Here is a 17,171-nt window from a genome sequence, read left to right as displayed (position 1 = left end):
AAAACACAAAAAAGAGGAGGTACCAGCTCCATTCACTACCAAATGCCAAATATAGATATAGATATGTTAAATAATTTTATTGTGTTGAGACAGTATCCCAAGAAAAAAAAAAACCCCTCAAATTTGGAAAATCTTTTAAAAACAATTGTCTAGAAATTGTCAAAAACCATATATTTATTTCTACGTTGGATTCCACCTAACAATCATTGCATTTTTCCATGACTGGAATTCTTGGCACAATAAACCATTTGCGCATTGTAAGAGGAATGTAATCTAAATAGGAACTCAATTCGAATCCATTCTTTATTAGTTATCATGGAAATTATCAGATGATAATTATTGTTTTTCCATTTCATTTTCCTTGACTCTACATGTCAAAAAAAGCACGGAATAATTGATCTTTCAACAGTTTTATGAAACCCTGCATCTAATATTAATAACATGTTGTGGATTTGATGTGGGTTTTTCATAACTGAGTTTTGGATTCTTCCCATCCAAACAAGGCACATATATTTTGTAATCAAATCTGCAATTTTGAAAATATGGTTTAGAATGGGCTGTTAGGATTCATAAAAAGCATGGGAAATGGAATAGCGTTTCTTAGAAAATCTTATTTTTAAGAAATTGTGAAAAGAAAACAATGTTTTCTTTATTTATTTTTCAATAAGATTTTTCCTAAAACTTTAACATCTAATTTTCAAATTAGGCATTTGGCAAAATAAAGAGAAAAAAAAAAATCTAAGAAAAAATTATAATTAGTCACTAGGATGTGCCCAATAAATGGGATGCTTAAAAGTGGATAATAGCACACATGGCATATGTAGTACATGTAGAGAGTTTAAAACTAAACTGTGGCTTGTGTAAAGTGTTTGAAGATATACGATGACACATGTAGCATATGACACACATTGTCATAACTTGAAGCTAGGTGGAGCATTTGTGTGCACGGGAGAATAGAACACATGACATATTTGTAGAAATTGAAGATGGATGATGACACGTGGTACATTGGCATATGTGAGGTGCAAGAGAAGATGAATAGTGGTATATATGGGATGCTTTGCATAGGCAAGGCACAAGAGAAAATGCAGTGGCACACGTGGCACATTAACACAAGTGAATGCTTTGCACATGTGAGGCACAAGAGAAAGTTGCACGTGGCATGGTGGTACGTGTGGGGTATGATGAAGATGGAAATTACCTCATTTGGCATATATGACACATGTGGGGTAATTGATAATTCATGGTGGCACATTTGAATTTTAACTCTTGAAAATTTCATTTTTTTGATAAACTCATTTTACTACTACACCCACCGGCTTCACCGCACGGATTTCTTTGTTCATTCTAACCGGAGTAACACAATTCAGGCTGCGGATTAGCTACTGACAGGTTGAGCATCGAGACTCTACTAAAGTGATGTCACCAAGTTCCGTGGGCCCCACCATGATGTATGTTCTGTATCTAGGCTGTCCATCCATTTTAAGAGATCATTTTAGGGCAAGATCCAAAGAATGAGTTAAATTCAAAGCTCCAGTGGACCCCAACATAGAAAACAGCAGCAGGGACAGTGACACTCACCATTAAAAATTTCTAAAGGCCACAAAAGTTTTACATCAAGTTGATATTTGCATTTTCCTTTATTTTATGTCTTTTTTAACTTTTGAACAGGTTGGATTTCAAATAAACATCATGGCGGGACTTAGGATAGCTTCAACAATGGGAATCACTATACCCACCGTTTTCTGTGGTGGGGTCCACTACAGCCTTTTATCTGCCTCGTTCTTTGGATCTTGCCCTAAAATGATCTCTCTAAATGGGTGGATGGCATGGATACAAAACATACATCCGGGTGGGACCATGGAACTTGGTGACGTCACTTCAGTAGCATTCTCGCTACTCAACCTTTTTGTAGCTAATCCGCGCCCCCACAATCCATGAGTGCTATGTGCTGCAAAAGCCAAACCTATTCCTTACCGTGCATTGGGCTTTTGAGTCAATAGCAAAGCTTTCTTTCAAGTCAGTGTTCCCTTTATCTCGCAGGAGTCAGGTACAAGTTGAAAATATAGGCCATTGGTAGAAGTTGCTTGCGGGAGAAGATATACAATGCTTTTTTAATTATTTTCACTTCACTGGTCCCTTTTTCGGTGGAATGATGGGTTAACATTACCATTGCTCACGAGGAAAACAAAAACCATCTTAGCTTCTCTTATGCTTTTGTACAACAATAGTTCGCTCATATGGTCCATTGCATCAATCCCATCCGGCCCACCAAGGATTGATCAAGGGCATTTATTTTAAGATGGGTTTGGTTTTCCATCCCAGCTTGGACGTTATTAAGCACAAGTCACTATCCAAAGTCAAGCACAATCCCAATAACAGCCTATTTTAAGATCCAGGTACATAATCCCCACGCCCACGGCCAGCCCCATTGCAAATCATCTACTTGTTTCGGCATACAAGGGCTCCAATTCGAAATTCGTTTAAAGTAGCATGTTGAAGTGAAAGAGTACACGTCAGGATCCCCAAACTGCACATTTCTAAGTAAATAAAATTAGTGGTCTCTGACTGAGACAACACATGGTCAGTTACACTGAACCCATAGAAGTTCTTTCTTTTCTTTCTTTTTTTCTTTTTTCAAATTTCTACTTTAGAAAATTACATCTAAGATAGTGACAAATGAATTATTTAAGGTAGAAAACTTCAACGATTTGAATTTTAATGTGTGGAAACAGAAGATGAGTTGAGTGCTTTTGTTATAAAATCTAAGTTATGTGCTAAAACATGAGAAGCCAAGCTTAGGAGGAAATCAAAGTGACAATTATGGCAAACAACATGAAAAATTAGTGGAAGATGATGAAGTGGCTAAAACCATTATGTTGGTGTTCATTAAAGAGCACGTCATCAAGACCATCCAAAACGGTAAAATAGTCAAGGACATGACACATGATCAATTAGCTAAAAACCATGATTTTGTTACTGACGCAAACCTATAACTCATAATAAAAAGATATAATTCCTGTAAAATGAGGGAATAAGATAATATGATTGTGTGGTGATAAAAGACTTTATTGTTGCCGGGACTATCATTCTCAAACGTATGCAAGTCACTTATATCCTTAGCAATCTATTTCACCATCATGAAAATTTGTGATTATTTGTTCTAAAAAATCTTTAACTATGAGTAACCAACCTTCTTTGTTGGCCATAGATTAAGAGTATATGCAAATGGAAAAGAAAGCAAAATTGTTAATAGCATAACATAAAAAGTCAGGTAAAAATTATAAAAGCTCTCCCAATGATAATAATCACTTTGAAAACACAATCAACAAAAAACATCCTTGCATAAAACAAAATGATTTTAAAAAAAAAAAAAGACTGCTTCAAATGCGAAAAAGTTATACCCTTCAAAAGAAAATATTTTGTAAGAAAACCAAACAACAACAATAACAATAATATATAAATATAGGTCATGGGTTGTGTGCTCCAAATGCCTCTTGATGGACATGGACTTCGAGGCTGGTGAGCTGACTTGGCCACAACTCAACGCATGACAAGGAGAAATGATGGTTTCATGGACATGAAGGTGATCAACCCAGGAGAGCGGTGCAAACACATCTTCAAAATGTCATACATGTACCTCAAATCGAATCGCATAAACATTGGACAACTTTCTAGATGGGCTCTCTCAAAATTATGTTGAATGGATGATCCCGATGGACCATTAGAGGCAATCAAATGAACATTTAAATGGAATTAGGACAAAATTTGTCCAAGATCAGAGGGTAATTATCAAATAATAAGTAGTTATGATCATTCAGTTTGTTTGATACCAATGTAGGGCGACTTGGATAGGTGAGCGTGCATAATCTAATGGTCTACATGATCTTGGAACTTCACAAAAGCTAAAGATGAATGGTAAAAGAGTAAAGGTTCACTTAATTACTACAAAAGTAGAAGGGGTCTTATTACTTATCTGATTCTACGGTTAAGATGCCTCTCGACTTATGATTAATGACTTAGATTGTTTATTGATTAGGTCAGTTTGATAGCTAGAAAATTAGTTTATTATTTTTCCCTATTTTCTCTTAGAAACTCTCAATATTGAGATGTGTTCCTCTCAATATTGAGATGTGTTCCCTTCTTTTTGTAAAGAAATGATCAGGAGAGAATGGAGAAGATAAGAGGCGCAGTTTATAGTGGGCTGCGTGAGTTGGATGGTTTGGATCGGTAGCATATACCTCAAGAATCACCACACTTTGGAGGGGAGAGGAAATTAAATAATTAAAAAAAATAATAATAAATAAAAATAAATAAACCCTGCAATGCCTGGCATGTTAAGAGTCGCCTAACATACCCATACTCAGGCTTGCCTGCGCATTGAAAATCAAAGCCGTTCATCAGGTAAGTCTGCCACGTCAATGAAACACCCAAAGGTCAGGTGGGCCACATGCTACAGCTTTTGAGAGTAAAAGGCAATCTTCTGGATAAAGATAAAAAATAAATAAAGGACCAAGGGAGTTTGAGAATGATATGATGAAGTCTCATGGCACACATGCATTCACTCGGAAACTGTATATGGAATTCAAACGAAAAGTTTTTTTTTTTTTAAATAATAATAATTTTAAAAATAGTGGGTCCACACTAGGTAAATCATAAACTCAAGATAAGATTACTCAACGATTTCCAAGTCTGATTATTGAAAATTTCATTAGTTGTCTTAAGATGTCAACCATGTTACATCATTGCATACATGAAAGTATCCAAATTGTGCCCATGATTCACGGGGATAAATTCAATTTGGATTATGGGCATAATTCAAGTTATACTCGAGAGAGGACTCAACCCAAGGCCCAACCGCACCCGAGCTATCCAACTCAAGACATCCAACACTCAACCCTAGTGCAATTTGCGTCTGATCGAGTTAGACTGCGTTTGGCCAGGCTAGCAAATGGTAAATTAACACAACTTAACACTTGAAAAGAGTCTCTGAATTGCATAGTTCGGGTGTTTTAGCTTAGCAGACTATTGGACATCCCGGGTCTATCATACAGACCACCAGATCAACCATTCCACTTTTCAACCTGAACCGAAGCAACTTAGGAATTTTTGGCCCAGCCCTGCCAAACCTAGTCCAGCGTGACCGCACCCGACCCGGTGGACTCTAGTTTCACCCTCTTATGAGTGCATGCGTACGGATCATCAGACAACCAAAGTTCAAGTGACTAAGAAGTTCGAGTGAGAGGGTATTTAAGACAGAACTAACCTTGGTTGACAAAGGAAGCGGCCGATAACTATACGGAAGTAGAAAGAGCAATCGATAGGTGTCCAAAAGTAGATTAAGCGGTCGAGGGAAGCCAGGAAATAGAATACAACAGAGAAGCTTGGTCAAGTAGACAAAACAAAAAATATGCGAAGAGCAATTGAGTGGAGCATGAACGAGTGACCAATAAAAGATATGCAGCCAATATGTGTCCAATAATCGATTAGAGACAAAAAAAAATAGAGCTTGGTCTAGAGAAAAGGAACAGTCATGAAAAAAAAAACGTAACAGGGAGAAGAAGAATATTTAGGAAGAAGAAACGTACTAAAAAATGATATGTAAAGAAGAAGAATTTAGAAAGGCCTTTCGACTACTGTTGTTCTACCCTATTTCTGTCTGTTCCTATGAAGGCCAATCGGAGAGGGACATATATAATTTTATGAGAGTTGCATGGTATATTTGAGATATGTGAAGATACACGAAGAGAATTTTGTGGTGATACAACCGACGTTTGTCGAGCAATGCCACATCATCTACAAAGTAAGGGTAGGCGAGCGAAACATGGTTAAGTCAATAAGGAAGTATAGAACAATGATAGGATGGATGATAGGATTAGGGGGGCTCTAGAAGGTCAGTAATATTGAAACGGTTATAATAACTGTAAGAACATGACCAAGCATTCAGATAATCAGTTTATGACTATAAATAGTAAGGAAATTCAATAGAATAAAGCGTCTCATTCCAAACAAAATCAAAACAAATCTATCTTTCAATTATCATATGCTTTTTATATTCCTTAGGGCGTATTTGGCCGGACCGATCCCATGGGATCAGGAGGGATGGAATGGATTTTAAGGTAATGATGGTGGTGTCAGTGTTTGTCCGTTGATCCCATGGGTTTGCAATAGCTCATGGGATATACAGCAGTGTGTTTAGACTGTCACAAATGGATGGGTTTACATCTCCACTGCTTCTTGTGGTGTGCCCCACTCATTGTTTTATATCTACCTCAAAACAGGTTCATGGCTGAATGTAGGCTGGTGAAAATGATGGAGGGAGTGGATATCTCATTGATTTCTCGGTGGGCCCCACATAGCAGTGAAAACTTACATCCCGGGATTGGCGGAATCTGTCTTAGACTTGGGCGGTGTTTACGAGGGCGTGGCAGATGAGATGCATCCCGCCATCCCAAACCGCAGACAGGATGGGATGGCACGCAATAACCCTCCTAATCCCATCTAATACCATATCCAGCGCCCGGCCAAACACGCCCTTAGTGTAATTGACACTATTAGGGCCTATTTGGATTTGTGTATAAGGGTGTATTGTATTGTATTAGGGTACTGTTCATGTATACGTTGGATGGTTTTCACAATACATCCAAATCAACATGTCATAATCAATGTTTGGATAGGAGGAATTGTGCGAGCAAGTATACAATATCTTGTACAGATCAATGTTTGGATACGACATATTAGGCCGGCGTATTGTATAAACATATAACATACCATATCTGCTTTATGGATTGTTCATTTATTTTTTTAAATTCTCGTCTATTTCATAGGTGGTGATGCCCACCGTCAGTTGATATGCTTCATCTAATCTGTCTAACATGATCTGATCCGTCCAACATGATCGTCATTGAAAAATCCTATCCGTCCATTCATACAATCACCGCTGTACAGTTTGTTTTTTTTTCCCAATTCTTGTCCAGTTCATAGGTGGTGGTGGCCACCGTCAGTTGATATGCTTCATCCGATCCGTCCATTGAAAAATCCTATCCATCCATCATAATGAGATATGATATTGTTGAATAAAAAGACAAGATTTTCGAGCTCTGAAAATGTAGAAGAAAATTAGAAAGTAAAACTACAACATATAAAAGGAAAAAAGAAAAAAAAGAAAAAATAAAATGATAATGAAAAAGGAACAACTGTAGGGAGGAAAAGGGGGCATTAGCTTTGAAAATTCAGATTAATCCCAGTAAAGAAGTTTCCAAGATTTGAAAATGTGGAAATTCCACCAAAGAAAAGAAGAACAAAATTTCAAAGAGAATGGAATTGGGAGAAAGAAAAGAGCTTCATTTTTTCAATGATTAGAATATAGCAGAATGATTTCATTCTGCAAAATGTATGTGGAAAATGTCGAAAAATGAGAGAATTCTGAGACCCCAAGTCCCTAACAATAGTAAATGTCAAGAAAATTATATATAAAAAAATAAAAATAGAAGAGCAAAAACAAAAAACAAAAAAAAAAAAAAAAAAAAAAAAACACATGTTCTCGAAGTGGGATCATCTTCCCTATGTGATAATGGAATTTGGAAGAAAAAAAAATAGGAACTATTTTTTGAGATATTGGAATATAGAAAAACAATTTCATTCTGCAAAATGTATGTGGAAAATGTCAAAAAAATTTGAGAATTCTACCCAAATTTCCAAAAAAAAGCCAATTATCAGTTAAAAAATAGAGACCCCAAATCTTTAACAATGGTAAATATCAAGAAAAAAAGAAAAAAAAAATATCATACATCCAGATCATCTTCCTTGTGTGATGAAGATGATAGTCTCATTGAGGAGGTGAAAGAAGTGCAGGGGAGTCCTATCTTCATTGCTGTATTTCTAAATTTCGAAACTCTACTTCATCCGACCATTGCTATCAGAACAAGAAAAACCCAAAATCAAAATCTCTCTTCTTCTATCATTTTCTTGTTCTTTCTTCTCTATTCTTCCCTCTTTTGTATTCTCGAATTTCAAAAGGAAGAGAGAAAGAGTCTGCAAAACCTGCAACGATGTTTACAGTGTTCTTCTCTCATAAGCTTTCTCTGCTTTTTTATTTTTCGATTCTCTCTTTCCCTTTTACTGCACACCCACATACGTCATATATATAGCTGGTATGAAGATTTCTTCTTCTCCCCTGCGAGATAACTTCATTCATTCATCGCAAACGTCTCTCGAGAAACGAATACATTTCATTGATTCGGAAGTAATGACAGTAATAGTGCCGTTTGACAATACTATAATATTGTTTCGTTTTTTTTAAAAATAGTATGTATTTGTGCACATAGGATATTGTGCATATACACTCTAAACCAAACGCTACAAACGTCACATCAAACCTTATAATACGATATAATCCCGCTTTATATATGAATCCAAGCAAACCCTTAGTCGTTTACATTTCACAGTGTAATATGCAGCAGTAACTAAGTAGTTGGTAACTTTAAATGTAATTTGAGTTTATGCTCATATGTTGTATTCAATTCAAGCATTAAGAAAATTCTTTATCTAGAAATGTGTTCTGCAATTGTTCTTTATGGCCGATCGTAAGAATTTTCTTTTTTGCTTTATTTATATTGAAACAAGTCTTTTCATATAAAATGCAGAGGTGTAACCAAATTCTAAAGGACAAACTTCATTGTCTGATAGTCGTATGATTATGTCAAGCAATGCCGTGAAAGTGACTGAATAGGCAAACGATCTTATTCCATTCTAGTCACATACAATATTAGCCTACCTCAATGCTTGATTGCAAGTTAAATTCTATCACACCTGTTGATGCGATTATCTGGTTCGTCCTCCTAGACCCTTGTATGCCTGCACAGAAAGAAAACAAAGGAGACCCTGGCTCGAGCAGGGGACCCTCCGATGCCAAAGTCAGGCCTGGACTCGGGGTCTCAAAGTCTTGGAAGGTTTTTAGGAGGGATTTGTTTCGTACCTCTCAAGGTGACAAGGGTCCTCCTTTTATAGCTGCTGGGGTCCTCCTGATATTGAGCGCGGGATCTTCTCCTGGTATCACGGAGATAGGATCGTGCCCATCTTGAGCCATCATCCGATCCCGTGAGCTTCGGGGTCGGAGATCTTATCCCAAGATATCCGGGATGAGATCTGACCTAGCGACGGTCGGTCTTGCAAGGCGGTCCGCCCGACACATGCCCGGAACGCTGATAAGTCGTTCGAACCGACTCAACCATTGTCTCGGTTTAGCGAACCATGCCTCGGATTTGACGCATCCTTCGGCGACCCGAGGTATCAAGTCCGAGTCCCGAGGCATTAAGTCCGAGTCTTCGGACTTGTAATTTTGCCCCCAACAACACCCATACAAATCACATGATCCAAATGACACTGAGGAGTAGCGAGTTTGGAGTCGATTCGTAACTCAGTCCGAGATGAGTCGTGATCATTAAATGCATTCCATGAGGCCTTTGATGGGGGACGGTTCAGCTTCTGACATCGCATGCGCCGTCAGCCGTCAAATCACACATCCCGCCAATGAGGATTGGACACGTAGCGAAGGTATTATTATTGCCCGTTGACGTGCGCCACGTGTCGAGCGAGGGAATCGATGCAGGCGTCGAATCATTTCCTCATTAATTGTCTCCGCCGTATGGCGACCTTATATAACGTCAGGGGCCCCGCACTTTAAACTTTTACTGCTCTTGCCATTCCCGCTCCGCATTTTCTTTAGGGTTTACATAGCCTTTCGTCTCCTTCCTTTTCTTTTCTTTACCGTCGGTGCCTCTTTCCGCCATCTCCGTTTTCCTTTCTCCCTCCGGTGAGTTTCTCCTTCCTCTTTATTTGGTAATAATGGCGGATAGGAGTTCTCAAAGTCCCCAGGGGGGAGCTTCCGGAGACGAAGGCGAAGCGCAACGTTTTTGGAACGTTGCGGAATCGCCTTCCTTACTGACGGAGATAGCAGTGGACGCCAACGCTGCTTGTCTACCGGAGAGAGTCACCGAAGCTCCGGCGGAGCGCCCTGCTTCCGTCGTTCCTTCTCGGGGCGGGTCGTCTCTATTAACCCGCCCGGGAAGGCCTAACTTGCCAAGGGATATGGAGGAGGATGAGGAGGAAGAAGATGAAGTTTTAATCGCCGAAGGAACCCCTGATCTTGCTCCTGTTAGTGAGTCGGCGCAGCCGAATCAAGAAGAAGGATCGGGAAGATTTAAGCGGTCGGTTCCTCGGTCTTGATCGAGACGGACTTGGGAGAATCCGAGTCGGGTACCATATTCCCGAGTCGGTCATCACCTATCTTCCCGTCCGAATGATTTACCTGATCACCCTCTGCGGCGGTCGCGATTTACCAAGTGTCGATGCAATGCGGCTTGCGTCGGCCCCTTCGGCCATCGTCCGGGAGTTTTGTCTCGCATAAAGATTGCCCGGGCAGATAGTCCCGAATGGGTGGAGGAACTTACTCGGATGTGCGGTGTTGTGGGCCGAGATGGAACACCACCACTTACACATCGGACGTTTAATTTCTCCACAGACATCAAAGTGTAAATCCGAACTACCCCGCTTCTACGTCTTAGGTGCTTGGCGAGGCGGAGGCGGTTCCCTGATAACCGACCCTCCCACTTCCAACAAACACTGGAGAGAGCGTTGGTTTTGGGCATGTGGTCGCTGGGAGACGGATGAATCCGGGTCCCACGAGGCTCGTGTCCCTCGGACTTTCCAAAGAGCATGTCTACTTTAAACTGTTTTTTTTTTTAAAATACCACCATTGCTCAGAAGGCCACACTGCTCATATGGCTAGTACCATCCTAATGATTTGTATCTTGAATTATTTTCCATCTATAGGGACAGGTCTTGGAAGGTGCTTCTACAGCCGGAGCGCCTTCACCTTGCAGGTCTGGACTCGGAAGTTACAGGTAATTAAGAATGAATCTTCTGAATTTTCCAAATTTCCACCGACTTACTTCGCCTTACTCTCCCCCTCCTTTTTTTTGTTTTTGCAGATCTGCTCGAAGCTCGTCCCAACCTAAGGATTGTCCCCGAACCGGAGATGATCGGAGCTCGTCCCGCCTTAGACCCGCCACGGTTGTCAAGGCTCCTCCGCCGCGGCATTCTTCTTTCGAGCCTCGGCCACCGAAGAGGCAAAGGGTGCCGCGGAAGGAGAAAGAGCCAGCGAGCTCTTCTGCCCCTCCGGTCGTCGTGATTCCCGACCCGGACGAAAGGGCGGAAGAGACGGCGATTGCTGCTTCGGAGCCCCTGACTCGGCACGCGTTGAGACGACGGTGCCGAGTCGGGAAGAAGAGACCGGGGCCGCGTCCTCAAGGGGGTAGGAATAGACGAGGACTGCGTCCTCACGAGGTGAAGAGACGAACCAGGAGGGGCCGTCAATCCTGCAGCAAGTGGTGTCGGGTATGGTTCCTCGGGCCTGGCCTATGGGTGTGAAAGAGAGTTCGTGAAACTCTACAACGCCCCGGCACGGATGCTTTTTGAACTCGCTCCTTTCTTAATCAAGGCGGGCAAGGAGCTATCCTCAACTCATCGGCCCAGCTCTTCGCCTCGAGGCCGAGATCCGGTCGGCCGTCCGACAGGCGAGGCGTCCCTTGCTCGGAAAGCCGCCAAGACGCGAGGCAGAGGCGGCTTCTTCGTGGGCCCTGACGGCGAAGGCGAGAGGTCGCTCGAGCACGGTTCGACTCTCCAAAGCCGAAGAGGAAAATCAGCGAGACAGCCCATGCTTCGTGCGCGGATGACTTAGCTCGGGCTAAGCTTGAGGCGGCGAGGCATATTCAGCAGGCCGAGGAGAAGACTCGGGAGGCCGAGACAGCTAGGGACCAAGCCGTCCAAGCATTCCTCGAGTCGGCCGAGTTTGAGGACGAGAGGGATCGCCTGTTCAGCGGATATCTGGAATGCGTCAAGGATATAAAGAAGTCTTTTCCCGACCTTGACCTTTCGGAAATCGAGGGTGGAGGCCTCGAGTCCGAGAATCCGGACGCCGCCGCTGAACACACTGACGGGGACGGGGCCGACGCATGAAGACTTTGGTTTTTTATATGTATATATTTTTTTTTGCTCCGATGTATTCGGTTGCTTTTGTACTTACACATATTCGGATGAATGAAAAAGAAAAGCATGTCTTTATTCATTTGACTCGGCTTTACTCTTCAAACATCAAATAGCAAGCTAAGGATAGTAGACCTTGAGGTGTTCAGCGTTCCATGGATGAGGCAATGACTGTCCGTTTAGGTCTTCTAGCCGATATGTTCCTGGTCTAATGGTGCCCGAGACGATATAGGGTCCTTCCCAATTGGGTCCCAGTGTACCCGACCCAAACTCCTTAGTGTTGGAAAATACTTTCCGAAGAACCATATCTCCCCTTCGGAATCTTCTAATCTTAACTCGGGTATTGTAGAACCGAGTCACTTGTCGTTGTCGAGCCTCCGTGCGCAGCCTCGCCCTTTCCCTTTGTTCGTCCAGAAGGTCGAGTCCGAGTGCAAGGAGTTCTTCATTCTCTTCTGCATTGAATAAGGTGATTCGAGCCGAAGGTAATCCGATTTCGACGGGAGTGACTGCTTCCGAGCCGTAAGCGAGTGAAAACGGAGTTTCTCCTGTGGCCGTTCGGGTTGTAGTTCGGTAAGCCCAAAGAATTTTCGGGAGCTCTTCGGCCCATGCTCCTTTGGCCCGACCAAGCTTGGTCCGAAGATGTTGCTTGATAATCTTGTTAACCGCCTCGACTTGTCCGTTGGTTTGAGGATGATGAGGTGAAGAATAAATATTCCTGATCCCGAGGTTCTTGCACATCTCACGAAAGCTCCTATTATCAAATTGCCTTCCATTGTATGTAATGGTACGTGGTACTCCGAATCGGCAGATAATGTTTTTCCATACAAACTCGGTGATCTTCTGCTCGGTTATTTTGGCTAATGGTTCTGCCTCGGCCCACTTCGTAAAATAGTCCACTGCTACCACAGCAAACTTGGTCTGCCTTTTCCCATAGGGAGCGGTCCTATGAGGTCGATGCCCCATTGTGCGAAAGGCCAAGGACCAGTCATCGGCGTCGTGCCTCGGGTGCTTGCCTCGGAATTGCCGCGAACCGCTGACATTTGTCGCAATTTTGAACGAGCTCACGAGCGTCGTGTTGGATAGTGGGCGAGTAATATCTGTTGTAAGACCTTGTAGGCGAGGGATCGCCTCCCGAGTGGTTTCCGCAGATTCCTTCATGAATTTCCGTAACACATAGTTTGCCTCTCTGGGTTTGAGGCACCGCAGAAAGGGCGTAGTATCCTTTCTTATAAAGGGTCCGTTGAGTATGGTGTAACAGAGGCTCGGATCTTAATTCGTCGGGCCTCGGTGCGATCCTCTGGCAACTTTCCTTCGTCAAGGAATTGGCGGATTGGATCAATCCAGGATGGTTCCGAGTCGATTGTATTGACGGCCTCGCTAATTGGCTCGTCTATACTTGGTTTATCGACGTATTCGACAGGGACGGACCTGGGTATATCATCTTCTTCGGCCGAGGCGAGCTTTGCTAGCAAATCGGCTTTGCTGTTTTCCGTACGAGGTATCCGAGTTACACGACAGAATTGAAATCTGTTGATAAGTTCTTTCGCTTTCTCCATGTAAGCTCTTAGTCGGTCTTTCCGTGTTTGGTATACACCGGTAACTTGGTTAACAACCAACTGAGAGTCGCTGAAAACGCTTAGGTGCGTGACCTCCATGCTAGCGGCGAGTCGGAGGCCGAGTAGCAACGCTTCATATTCCGCCGTATTGTTCGACGCTTGAAATCCAAGTCGTAAGGCATACTGTATATAGGTGTGATCGGGGGTTTCCAGCACCACCCCAGCCCCACTGGCCTTTGAGTTGGAAGAACCGTCGACATACAGATTCCATGGAATAGGGCAAGGGGAAGCGGTTGAGGTCGGAGCTGCACCGTCCTTCGGTGTATCATTTGCTGAAAGTTCGGCTGAAGACGTTCCCTCGGCGATAAAATCAGCTACGGCTTGCCCTTTGATTCGCCTTTGGTCGATATTGAATATCAAACTCACTCACTCGATAGCCTATTTGGTGAGTCGGCCGGAAGCTTCTGTTGCAATACCTGGCGAAGCGGAAGGTTGGTCATTACAATGATGGTGTGGGCATGGAAATACGGCCTAAGTCGCGAGAGGAAGTTATTAAAGCCAAGGCCACTTTTTCCAAGCTTGGGTATCTCGTTTATGCTGGCAATAACGCTTTGCGGACGTAGACCAGCTGCTTTCCTTCGGATTCTCGTATCAAAGCCGAGCTAACCGCTGCATCGGATACGGCTAGGTCGAGGAGCAACGACTCCCCCGGTTCGGGTGTTGATAAGAGAGGTGCAGAACCGAGATATAATTTTAATTGCTGTGCCGCTTCACATTCTTCCGTCCAACCCATCGCTTGTCTTCCTTTCAATTGTTTGAAGAAGGGGAGACACTTATCCGTTGCTCTGGACAGGAACCGATTGAGTGCTGCGACTCGTCCGGCCAATCTTTGGACGTCCTTAATGGTTTTGGGGGATTCCATATCAATCAGAGCCTTTATTTTCTCAGGGTTTGCCTCTATTCCTCGCTGACTGACCAAGAAACCGAGGAATTTACCGGAGCCTACTCCAAAAGCACATTTACTTGGATTCAGTTTCATCCGGAACTTCCGTAGGATTAGAAACATTTCTTCCAAATTATTCACATGATCCGCCGCGTGTATGCTCTTGACAAGCATGTCGTCGATGTATACTTCCATGGTTCGGCCTATAAGTCGAGCAAAGATTTTGTTAACTAACCTTTGATAAGTTGCACCGGCATTCTTCAGACCAAATGGCATCACTCGGTAACAATAAAGGCCTTTGTCGGTGACAAAGGTAGTTTTTGATTTATCTGTTTGATGCATTACAATTTGATTATACCCTGAATATGCATCCATGAAGCTAAGGAGCTCATGTCCGGCTGTACTATCTACTAACTGGTCTATCCTCGGAAGCGGAAAGCTATCCTTGGGGCAGGCTTTATTTAAGTCGGTATAGTCGATACAGACTCGCCACTTCCCGTTGGATTTCTTTACAAGCACGACATTCGCGACCCACTCTGGATAGTGTATTTCTTCTATGAAATTAGCCTGGAGGAGTTTGTTGACTTCTTCTTCGATGATAGCGTATCGTTCAGGGCCGAGCGGTCGCCGCTTCTGTCGGATCGGTCGATACGACGGATCGATGTTGAGTCGGTGAGTCACCACAGAGGGGTCGATCCCGGGCATATCTTCATGACTCCAGGCAAAGACGTCGGTGTACCTGCGGAGCAGGGCTATCAGCTTTTCTTTCAAAGGGGACTGCAGAGACGAGCCAATTCGTACCGTCTTGGATCCATCTGTCTCGACCAAGGGGACCGAGACAAGATCCTCGACCGGCTGTCCTCGTTCATAATTCTCGCCCCGAGGGTCCAGCGATTCGATTGTTAATATGTTGGTCGGACTTTTGTCGGCAGCTCCTTTTACAGCTATCATGTAACATCGCCTCGCGTCTTGCTGGTCTCCTTTGACAACTCCGACTCCTGACTCGGTCGGGAATTTCATTGTAAGATGGTATGTGGATACCACGGCCTGGAGGAGACTCAATGAAGGTCGGCCGAGTATCGCGTTGTATACCGAGGGTTGATCGACGACCAGGAAGTCAACCATCATCGTCGTCTGATGTGGGGCAGTGCCAGCAGTGAGTGGTAATGAGACAGTCCCCTCGGGCAATACTTGTCCTCCGGAAAAACCGATCAATGGGGTCCGAACCGGGCGTAACGCGGATCGTTCGATCCCCATTTTGTCGAACGCTTGAGTAAATAACACGTCTGCAGATGACCCCGTATCGACGAGTATCCGAAACACTTTTCGGTTAGCGATCGCCAAAGAGACGATCAGCGCATCATCGTGGGGGTGATGGATACCTCGGGCGTCTTCTTCAGTGAACGATATGCAATACCTTTCTCTTTTCTTTTCCTTTGATGGCCGATCTATAATCATGAGCTCGGACTGAGGCTGATTGAGTTTTCGTGCGTGATTCCTTCGCGCGTTGTTTGAGTCGCCCCCACATTGTGGACCGCCGATAATCGTCCGGATTTCTTCCATAGGCTGACTCTCGGTCGGGCGCGCCTCGGATGCCCCAGCTTTGACCATATGTTCTCCGAGTCGGCCGTCTTTTATGAGTCGTTCGATTTCTTCTTTTAAGTGACGGCAATCACTTGTGTTATGCCCGTGATCGCGGTGATAATGGCAGAGTACTTATCCTTATCCCGCCGATTAGGATTACTCTTGAGCTTACCTGGGCCACCTAACAAAGCCTTCGTTTTTTATTTCAATCAGTACCTCTTCCCGAGTCTTATTAGGGAGTGTATATGGAAAATTTTCGATCCGGCCGTTTTCGACCTTCGCTCGTCACGTGGTTGATCCTCTTTGCGTTTCCTCCCCCCGGCCGGCTTTCTTTTTGGCCGACTCTTTGGCGAGGTTTTAGTTTCACGCAGGATTCGTGCTTCCTCGGCGTTGGCATATTTATCGGACCGCGCCATAAACTCTGCCAGAGTATCGGGCGGAGTTTTGTCTAGAGATGCCAGAATGGCTTATCCCTAACTCCTTGCATGAGTGCATTGAGGGCCGTTTCTTCCGAATGTTTACGAACTGAAGGGATTCGAAATTAAAACGCTTGATGTAATCTTTCAATAGCTCTCCATGCTTCTGAACTACGTATTCAGATGTGCAGGGGGCTTTAATTTTTTTCTTTCCGCCGATGAAGTTGGTGAGGAAGGCGTCGCTCAGCTCAACGAATGAACTGATGGACTTTGGCTTCAGCTGTTTGAACCACAGTCGAGCTACATCAGTCAATGTAAGAGAAAAGGCCCGACACATTACTGCATCCGAGGCATCATGGAGTTCCATATAGGTTCTGAAGCACTCAATATGCTCGGTCGGGTCAGTCTTGCCGGTGAAAGGAGCGATTTGAGGTAATCGAAACCTCTCGGGCAATCGGGCTTTCAATACCGAGTCCACAAAGGGGGATGCTTTCGCTTCGGACCCGGTCGAATGTACGTTCCGGCCATGCTTTATGTCCGCCATCTCTTTTGCCATCTCTTCCCGCACTTCTTTTTTGAAATTTTGAATGTCGGCTTTCCAAGGTTCACTGCTTTCTGCCGTGCCTT

Source organism: Magnolia sinica, chromosome 5, assembly GCF_029962835.1.
Source record: "Magnolia sinica isolate HGM2019 chromosome 5, MsV1, whole genome shotgun sequence".
NCBI classification, from domain to species: Eukaryota; Viridiplantae; Streptophyta; class Magnoliopsida; order Magnoliales; family Magnoliaceae; genus Magnolia; species Magnolia sinica.
Note: the sequence above shows the minus strand (reverse complement) of the source record.